The sequence below is a fragment of the Bactrocera latifrons genome, unplaced genomic scaffold, assembly GCF_001853355.1.
Source record: "Bactrocera latifrons isolate USDA-ARS-PBARC rearing strain unplaced genomic scaffold, ASM185335v1 scaffold_27, whole genome shotgun sequence".
In the NCBI taxonomy this organism is placed as follows: domain Eukaryota; kingdom Metazoa; phylum Arthropoda; class Insecta; order Diptera; family Tephritidae; genus Bactrocera; species Bactrocera latifrons.
Window position 1 is genome coordinate 1401427 of NW_017536296.1, and position 10848 is coordinate 1412274.

Genomic DNA, 10848 nt, shown 5'->3' on the forward strand with positions numbered 1-10848 from the left:
CGTGTGTACAACTAACATAATGTGGGGTCATAAGTACTTACTCATGTGGACTCATACATACTCGTACATATGTATATGTATATAGTTTTGTAGAGCAATGGATTAGTTATTCTTCTCATATCAGATAACTTTTTTTTTGATAGAAGGTTCCATCCAATAGCTCCCAAGTAACCGTACATCAAGCTATAAACAGATAATCCAGCAATACCATCTGATCAAATTTGACTCGGACTGGTCTATTTAAAGTGCGAGTGCAAAGCGAATCAATACAAAAAATATTCTTAGATCGGTACAACGTTTGTATGTTCGTCTGAAATTTGATCTCTCAATATGAATCATTGTTTTGTTGTTGTTGTAAGCGGCACCTAATTCTAGTTAGGATGGTAAGAATTAGATAAGTTGTTCATCGATGTCATCCAACGGTAGGCCCAGGAAGTTTGCTGCTTCGATGGGGTCATACCAAATTGAGTAAAKTGTCAGATGTGTARGGTTARCAGGTTGCTAGTGTCTTGCGAGAACTAATTACACGCTGGACTTGTGTTTAATATGTGCGRGTTTATTCTGGATAAGTGGGACTTTAACTGGCTWCAATATCCAGAACGAAGTTGCGAAAGGGTTACTCTCGATTCTCGCGGCAACTCGWGCTCTTCGTCTGAAATGGRTGGTGATATTACTAGAAATACGCCATTCATTCAACGGACATCTGTGAAGGGGTGAATGGCTCCACTGTCTATGGCGGTCAGTGCATGTCTGAAGTTGGTTGAGTTCGAAGTCTGATCGGCGTATTGTTTTATGACGTCGACGTAGTTGAGAAAGGACTCTTGATGCTTCTAGGTGGCGGAACCGCTTCAAGCAGGTGACTACTGAGATGGTTTCTGCGAAAGTACCCCAGCAGAAACYRYYTGGAGAGGGGATAATTATGCTCCATAACTCGGAGTATACGGGCTCCACTATTTTTTGTTGCGGCTCTGTACTTTGGCAATAATCGCGATCGTGTGTGTATGAAGGAGCAAAGGCTGCCGTAAGTCACAGCTAAAATCTTAGGATTAGTGACAGTCGGAATYTTAACGCCATCGACAGCRATATGAAGGTCAAGTCTGTACTCCTTCGTCCCATTTGTGAATATGGTCGCTGTGTATTTAGTGGGGGAGAGTGTTATGTTCCGTGCAGTAAGAAAGCGAGAAACTAGACTAAATAAAAAGTTTGTTAGGCGATTTTTACAACAGAGAAATGAATTGAACGAGTTCGCTTGAAATGTTTTGTGTTTCCAAAAGAAACAAGGCTAGAGAATTGTTGAAAATTTTGTAGAAGTGTTTTGCGATGTATACTTATCACGAATATAAAGACTTCAAGTGCACAAACCATTCCGTGAAGGTTGTGAAGCCATCGAAAAATCGTCACATGCGAGTCGTCCATCCACTTCTAATAATGAGGATATCATTGAAAAAGTTAAAGCAAAATTTTTTCAAAATTATCCTGTTGGCATCAGAAAGATAGAAGAGGATCGACTCAACACATTTCGGTTAAAGTTCGGTTGGCGACAGTTTGGAAACGTGACTGTGTTACACTCGTAGCAAAATACCGGAATCTATTGCAAAAACGGTCCAGTAGGGGTCATAAMTGAGATGCTCGACGTAGCTGAGAACCTTACATACATCAAACGCATCACCACTCGTAACGAATCCTGGGTTGATGAGGGGAACTCTAAATTGTTCAAGTTAAACTCGGTTAAAATTCAAAGTGCTGCTCATCGTTTTCTTTTGTTGCCGTCGTATGGTTTACCGTGAAATGAATTCGTTGCACTCGGTTAAACGTTCAATAAGGAATACTAGTTCACTGTTTTGAGGCGTCTACGGAAAGTAATTTCTCGACAGAACCGGCCAAACACGAAGCAAAAGTCAACGTTCAACCACAGTATTCCCCAGATTTGGTTCSCTTTCCCCTCATTTTTTGTGTTCGAAACAAAAAAATCTAGTTAACGCGCCATGAGTCCATTGTAGTCGTTAGAACCATTCGCTGAATGCGACAAAAGCCATTTCAGCGGAGTCTTATAACATGTTTATGAARAGTTGTACTCAGTAACCAACACTCAGTAACCAACACTGAGTACAACTTTTCATAAACTTGTTATAGGACATCTGTCAAATTCATAACCTTATAACGTTTTGAAGATTATGGCTAACTGAAAATCGTATGGATTTAATTTTAGTCGCGCCATCTATCTGTCAGGCCGGAGACGTTTCAACTAATCTGCTAACTAAAGATTCAATAACCTTTATATACTTTCCGTGGTATTATTTTTAGCATTCAAAATATTTTTTTCTAAGGTTTTGAGGTGTCAAATGAATTTATGATCTTTATTTACTTTCATAAWTAGAAACTACTAACAGAAACCTGTCATATGCCTTTACGAATTGAAAAATAATGATAGAGCAACTCTAAATTGGCTGCTGAAAACTCACTAGCGTTTTTTGTCGAAGATTAAAAACTGCAACYAATAACTTCTCAATAAAATATCAATTATAATTTGTCAAGAAAAAATATTTAAAAAAAGTCAAATAAGTGCTCCCACACTCATAACTGTCAACTAAGAGTTAAAAAGTGTTTAAATTATGTGCATGAATAAACATTTAGAAACCTGCTTTTTATATCGTCATAAACTTCGTCGATTAGTAACTAATCCAAACGCAATACTATTAAAATAAATGGCTATTCGCTCTAATAGATTTTGACACTTATGTCTTATAGGGGCTTATACATATATTAACTACTCTGTGGGACCGCATTAAGGTGGACGGCGCACAACCGAAAATTACCAAATGTGCTGTAATGATGACCATAAATTGATTATAAATTAAATAGCTGTTGTAAAGAGCTTAAGCGAGGTGGCCAAAGTTCAGTAAACGGTGGCTGACGTAGCTTTTTGAAAGGAGACTGCATTTGCACTTGAGTCGAGTTAGAATTTTGTGAATGATAGAAATCGTTATTTTATATATATAGAGTATATATGTAGTGAATTATTTGTATGTATATATATATTGAAATAAGATGGTGTTACTTCGAGCCCCCACAAAAACTAGCCCAAAACTTAAACAAATGGGAGCTCAACCTTTGACATCCCGYTGTCTCGTGGGAACAGCAACAAAACGCCATGGGCAGTGGTATGGCCTTAAAAGTACTTTGCCGATTTTTAAGATTTGATACAAGAGTTTAATACTTGACTTTATAAAAACCTTTAAGAGTCCAAGTGTGATTCCATCTTGAAGCTCAGCCCTTGAAACTAACCTAAACTACTTCCACTTAATGAAATTTATGAAACCTTTGTTATCATATAAGGTTAATCGATTGACCAAAATATTGTTATTTTTTATCTGCTATCTCAATAATTTCACAACAATTTTTCTATTACAAAACATTCTTAAGTGAAAAATAACATCCCACCAAGCTATTGCATGCGGGTATAAAAATTTTGCTCGCGCCATAAGAGGCCAATTAKAATTGCATTCCATTTAATGGCGACAAAATTTTTGCACGCTTGCATATTATGCAGCACCCGGCGTTCATTTGATAGAAAGAAGCCTGGCGAACGAATTGGTGAAGGCTTTGATGGCTGCTTGCTTGGTTGGCTTGGCGTTAGCCAAGTTCATTAGCACGTTATGTGGCGTTGTTTGCATTTGTCTTTGCAGCGCTTTCGATTACTACTTCGACTATAATTACTTTGTTGGCGTATTTATCATTATGAGAGACATTCTTTGCATTTCTGGCGAATTTTGGAATTCTACTTTCGGGTTATTTATTGAAAAGCAACCACGAAGAGTAGAATTTTTCAGCCTTTATTATGAATTAGTTGTGAACAGGTGAAAATATACTAATATTTAATTTGGAACTGTTTAATACAATGAAATGAAAAAGACATTAGCGGTTTTATTTTACGAGAGTTGTCTCTAATACTTCCATTTTGGCAGATTAATATTTTTTCTTTATAGGAATGGCTTACGASAATAGAGTAAAAGAAAAAGAAGCTTCCAAAGCTAATTGATCTTGAGGTCTTCGATCTTAGTATGGATTGATACCAGGGAGTTGCTTAACTTAGTCTTATATATTGGAGCCAATTAGGTACGAGCCGAGATTTCTCAAATATCTGAACGGTTCGGCAGAATAAATAATATCTGAATCTGTATTTTCTTATACGACTACCGTTATTYTTGGTGTTTGTAATGGTTCGTAGTAATTTACGAAATCAGCCAAATGTTCTACATCATGRAAGCTTTAGTTTAGAAKCAAGTTGTCTTACTTGYTTTTACTCAATCTAGAGATGATGAAAACAATATACAGATCAAATTATTCCTATAAAGATTAAAAGTATTTATGTTAAGCTAGTTCTTTAGTTAAATTATATTATATTTTCAGTAAACTATTTTCTTCGGCAGAAGGTCACAAGCTTATTTGACTCGGACGACAGATTGGATGTCGAATAGTAGAAACTCAACCAGTCGTAGTAAGATAGTCTATGCTATCTTACTTCGTGTAAGTTGCTTAGTTTATTAATATTATGGCTCGGAGGGGTCCGTTTCTTTTTTCAACGAACTGATAGTTCGATTAGGTTAGGTTAGATGGCTGATCTAGAGAGATCTTATATAGACTSTTTTATGTAGACCTTTATGAAGCTATATAACAAAAGATCTCCTGTTTGCGAACTTATTAAATGGCCTCCACTAACCTTCCCTTTAAGCTTTAACCCATTCGTAAAGAAGCTCACTGMAACTCTCCTCCAACGAGTTCTTCAAAGTCACAGCCGGTATGTGGGCAGAGAAGGAGCCGCCAGAGTTCTGTTTGGCGACTGCGTGCTCCTAGTAATCCGGTGTAAGTCAAAGTGTGTGAGGATTTCAGATACTTGTTCTTTTAGGAACCTTGAACCGCCGACAATGTCTACGGGCACACTGTGCGAGATGGCGTTAAGTGCCATTGCGGAAGTGAACTTTAATKCACCCAGATGTTGATGAGCGCCGTCCGTTAAACATTCTCAATTTTCTTTGCAAGTGTGATCTTTTCCAGACTCCTCCACTCCATCTAGAGAACTACTTTCGGTGAGAGACCGCACATTTTGCCAATGGCTCCTCTGCAGCAGCATAAGGCAGCTGATGCCTTTGTTCTTCTCTCTCCTATATTCGGCTACCATGAAAGCTTCCTATCCAATATGAGCCCTACATATTTCACTGTATCCGCCGGTTGCAGACGTATGACYCTCATTTGCGGCAGCCGGGATCTAGCATCTTCTGGTAAATAAAACCATATCGGTTCTATCTCGGTTTTATTTGGGTTGATGGCGAAACCACTTCCGACTACTCAATTTTTTACGACGCTCTGATACCCATGAACTTGAGAACTTAAGAACTTTCCTTTGTCCATAAGTGCCACATTTTTACGATTCGCAAGGTTTTTAAGTAGGACGTTAACGCCCAGGATCCATAGACGAGGATAAAGACCTTCACTGTGGAGTTCCCGTACTCACATTTCGTGGAGCACGAGTGTTGCCCCATTCCGTTTCAATCACTCTGTCACCCAGAAGTCTGAAAGCGAGATGTTTGAGGCTTGATTCAACCCCAATACCGTCCAGAGCAGTAACGAATGCTTCCGGCAGGACGTTATTGAAAGCTCAATATCTAGGTGAATGCCTTAACCCTAATGACTTCCTCAAATTATGACACGATATTATGCAGGGCAGTATCCACTGAATTACTTTTACAATAGGCATCCTTCGGAACGCGTCTCCTTATGTATCAGTTTATTAGTGTCTCCAGAACTGATAGAAGTCAATGAGAAATTTCGTTTGAAGTCCTCTCTGAAATTTGAAGGTTATATAACTATTTTTTTGARAAAAATATATACTGGAAGATTCCATCAGTTTGTGGGCCTCAAACCTCTAGACACATTTGCATATATTTTTGGTTTATAAGTTAAACATATACCTAGATAATTAGTGTATGCCACCAATACTATGAATTAGACAGAGAATACAACGAATTGTGTGCTAGGTATAAAAAAATATCTTTGTACTAGCTGACCCGGCGAACTTCGTACCGCCTTAGCGTATTGTAAGGCATCACATGATCGATGTGTTTCAGACACACGCTGAAGTTGATCGTTCTGCCGAAGTAAAACAATGTCTCGGTTTTCTAAATTTTCTCCCTCGACGACAATAGCCACTTTATCAAGTGTTGGCGCATTAAAACGTCCATCATGTTGTCCTGCAGGCGCCTTATCGGCTCTGATGACAATTTTATGATTGTCTGATGGCATGCGGTCTAATGCAGTTGTGAATAATGCAACTAATTCATTGTGTTGATGGAAAAATGTTTGAAGTTTTTCCACAATGGATCTTTCCACTGAGTTGCTGTGTGCGCAACGCTGATCGACTTCTCTTGCTGAATCGCGCATAAAATATATTTGCAAAAATTTAAAGTTTTCATCAGGCATTGGCAATAAGGAACCTGTTCGATGATATATTTGACCCTGAATCTGCAAGAATATAAATATGTATTTAGGTAATTGTATAGCAAATTGTTTGTACCACCATGTGGGTCGCGAAATTCTGTCAAAATAGTTTATAGATCATTTCAAATTAAAACTAAACCTCAACATTGAAGAGTAGCCTTCCATKGCAGCTTTAGGTACTCGTAGTAGGCTTTATCAATTATTGGAACACTTTGTAAACACATCTACACAACACTGGCTCAACATATTTTGCACCAGCTACATGTTTCTAAAACTAAATAAAATTGTTTGCCTTTATACTTACTTACCTTGAAAGTAGGCATAAATTGYCTCGAATAACTTTTGTTGCGCCAAAGGAAGTCATTTGGAAGCAATTACTGTATTGCTGGATATGAGTCAAAAAATGATTAGATTCTGGCCCATTTCCGGAAACTAATGAATGTAGTGGYTCGGCTGGTGGTACCAATGGCGTCAGTTTGACTTGGCCGCTGGCGCAACACAATCCAGGGGCTTCATTTTTGAATTTCAATCACACAATATTCATTAGTCCAATAGCAACATTTTGCTCTGAACTGTAATCAATTGCCACATTATAACAGAATGCAGCTCTGTGGGGATTAAACACAACATTTCTATGTTGATTTCGATTCCTTTGTACATAGTTCATTTTGAGCTTCGCGTTGCTCATTTGTTTGATTTGCTCTTATATTTCTTTGACTTGCCGTATTTCGAGTTCTGCGGCCTAAATTTGTACGTATGGTTGATGGCATTGTTAAAAACGAAAATCCAACTGAAAATAAAAAGATCTCATATTTTTCTCTGTTTAACCATGTCTACCAAATTGTAATGTTGTGTAGTCACCAAAAGTTACCAAAAATCGATATAAGGTGAATTGAACTTACCGTGATTAATAAACACTTATTAGCAAACAAAAAACTACTTAGTCTTTAAAATAATGCTCGTTATCAAAAACTTAATGAAATTTACAYGAAAACAGATTACCAYAATTTTTTTTTGTAATTGAATGACGTTGACATTTAAATTGAATGACRTTTATATTCGTTACGCGCGTTTTTTAAAATATGCAAAATTAAATGTATATTTTTCAATTTTTCTGAGAGATTTGCTTAATATTTTTTTCCATAAGAACCTTGTACAGAGTATTAGAAAACTACAAAAAAAAAAAAAAAAAAAAAAAAAAAAAAAAAAAAAAAAAAAAAAAAAAAAAAAAAAAAAAAAAAAAAAAAAAAAAAAAAAAAAAAATCTGCCAAATCGGTTCAGCCATTTACACGTGATGCCGTGACAACGGAAAACGGGTTTCATTTTTATATATATAGATTGGTGGGAGTCACCGACTAATATCGGAAGTTTCAGGAAAACTTTGTGATCATATCCTAAAGAAGCTAATGATTAACGGTGAATTTCTAAAAATATAGAGGTCTAAGGGTTTTTATCTAGTCTCGAATGAAAATTCGGCACTTTCTTTCTGACTTATTAGAACCGAGTGTGCCCAATAGATGATATTGTGGTAGAACCATGACTTGTCCGTCGTTGCGTCAAGGAACTCTACGGTTCGAATTAACTTTGGAAACTTCGAGAACAGTTGTCTTTATTTTGTGCGTTGGATATGGAAGATCTATCGCCGAGTTGATTACGCGCTTGTATATTCACTAATCTAATTCTATGTATGCCATGGATATGCCCATTGTCGATGGGGTAGTTTGTTCCGCTTTTATGGAACACGGTTCAAAAATCTCGTAGTTGCCACGTAGATGTCGACGGGGTATTTTGATCCACTTTTATGGAACACGGTTGAGAGATTTCCTATATACCAAAAAGTGTAACTGTCACTAAAAAGTTTGTAGGTTCGATTATCGGTCACACCAATATATTATATTCTAAAATTGGGTTCTGGTTCTCTCAAAGCTAAGAGTTATTTTAGGCGAAAGAAGCTGCTCCTCCCAATTCACCCCCATACGGGACCTCATTTGGATTGTCGAACACTTTCTGCTTTTATCTGGTCTCATCACTTTCATCACCTTAATTTCGACTTTACAACAACGATGTGATAGCGAGAAAGATGCTTTAACTTCGATTCATTTATTCTTTTAAAGCGAACGCGAAGRTACAATTTTTCATAGTTCATTCGTTTCTATGCTCATTCGCTTCASTGATTATGGATTTTTTAAATGCGCCGCAAAGCATTTCGGCAAAGTACGCAATGCCGACGAAAAAGGCGTGGCCGCCCGGAACGCAGCACAATGCGTGGAGCAATGTGGCGGTGGCGGCGGCGACGATGGCGTTGGTTTTGACTTCCCCGTTGTGGATGATATTGCGATTGTGGTTGCGATTGCTGCGGTGCACGTCGAATTGTCTGCATGCAAAAATGGTTGTGGCATGTTGCAAATATTATGGTTATATGCATTGTGGCTGCAAAAATGGCAAAAACGTACACGCGCATTCGTGAACGCAGAAATATGAAAGGCACACAAACATATACATTTGAATGTATGTCGCTGTTTATGTATGCATGTGTGTGGGCTATTTGTAACGTTGTGCATATTTATTTTGAAAAAAAAAAAAAAAAAAAACAACGCAAAGAAGGTGAAGCATGGAAACTTGCATAAAATGCATGACCACAACAAAACGGGCAAAAAAACTCAATATCATTTATGAGTAAGCAGTTGGCGGAAAAGAAGAAAGTAGAAAAAAATATGGAGAAGCATGTGGCGTGCCTATGCGGCAAGGAACGTTGCACGTCAGAACTGAGGAACGCCATTATGAGTTTTTGCAACATTTATGAGCGTGCGCAGCGCTGAATATGCCATTTTTTTTTAAGAAATATACGTACACACGAATATAAACGCAGAACAAGTAAGGAAGGGTTAAGTTCGGTTGCAACCGAAGCTAGTATATCCTTCACAGGATAAAAGGATAGAAAGAGAAATTAATATTGATATTGATCGCTCAGTTTATATAGCAGCCATATGATATAGTGTTTCGATCTTGAAAATATTTTCGCAGATTATAGCTTCATTGTTCATAAAAATTCCTGCCAAGTTACGTGTAAATATTTTGTCAAACCAAAAAGTTTTCCACATAAGAACTTGATTTCGATCGTTTAGTTTGTATGACAGCTATATGTTATAGTAATCCGATGTGAACCATTTCATGGAAGAGTATAATATTGTTTTCGCCAATGATCTATGCCAATTTTATTGAAGATACTTCATCAAATGAAGAAGCTTACCTTATAAACATTTGATTCCAATCGTTCAGTTTGTATAACAACTATATGCTATAGATATCCGATCTCAACAATTTCTTCAGAGATTGCACCATTATTTTAGACAGTAATTTTGAAGATATCTCGTAAAATGAAGAAGTTTGCGATACAACCATTTTATTCAAAGTGTTCAGTTTGTATGGCAGTTATATGCTATAATGGTCTGATATCGTCGGTTTTGACAAATGAGCAGTTTTTAGGAGAGAAAAGGAGATGTGAAAAATTTTAGATGGATATCATAAACACTGAAGGGCTAGTTCGCTAATATACAGGCGTATAAATTACCCTCTTCAGGGTATAAATATGTGCTAYGTAAGTACATGAACGAGGTTACTAGGGATCGCTCTAGAATTTTGGTGGCTATAGTCAAAATATCGAAACAATTTTTGTTTAAGAGACATTGTTTTAAGAAACTTTCTAACTATTATTTTAAAATTATTATTGTATGGAGTTGCCACTTAACTTAAAAGTTATTCGACAATTTTTGAACTTAAAGTTAGATATTGTTTTAAAAATCTTTCTAACTTTTATTTTAAAAATTACTATGATATGGACTTGCCACCCAACTAAAAATAAAAAACTTTCAAATTTTGATTATAAGTTGTGTTAGTTGTAAAGCCGTTAAATTAAGAGCTTTAAGACATGGTTTAGATTGTTATGAAGTTGCCACCYGATTCGAAATAAGAGAGTATTGAAATTTAATTAAAGGTTAAATTTTGCAAATATGTATGTGTCAATAAAAGTTTTATAGCAAACTTGGCACCAATATTACTTTTTAGAGTTGCCACCTGATTTTAAAGAACATATTGGTACAATTTGCTTAAAACTTAAAATATGTCTCCAAAGTAAACGTAGTAAGTAAATGGAGTTGCCACCTGACTTAAAATAAAACACTGCTGAAATTAGTTAAGTGATCGGAAACTTGCCAATATTTTTTTTTGATACCCATAATGACYTTCTCCATGGTATCGAGTAAAATGAAACTAATTATTTACTAGATTTGAAGCCAAACTGACTGATGGAGGTACAAACTTTTTACATTTGACATGTTAGGTCAAGAAATCTCC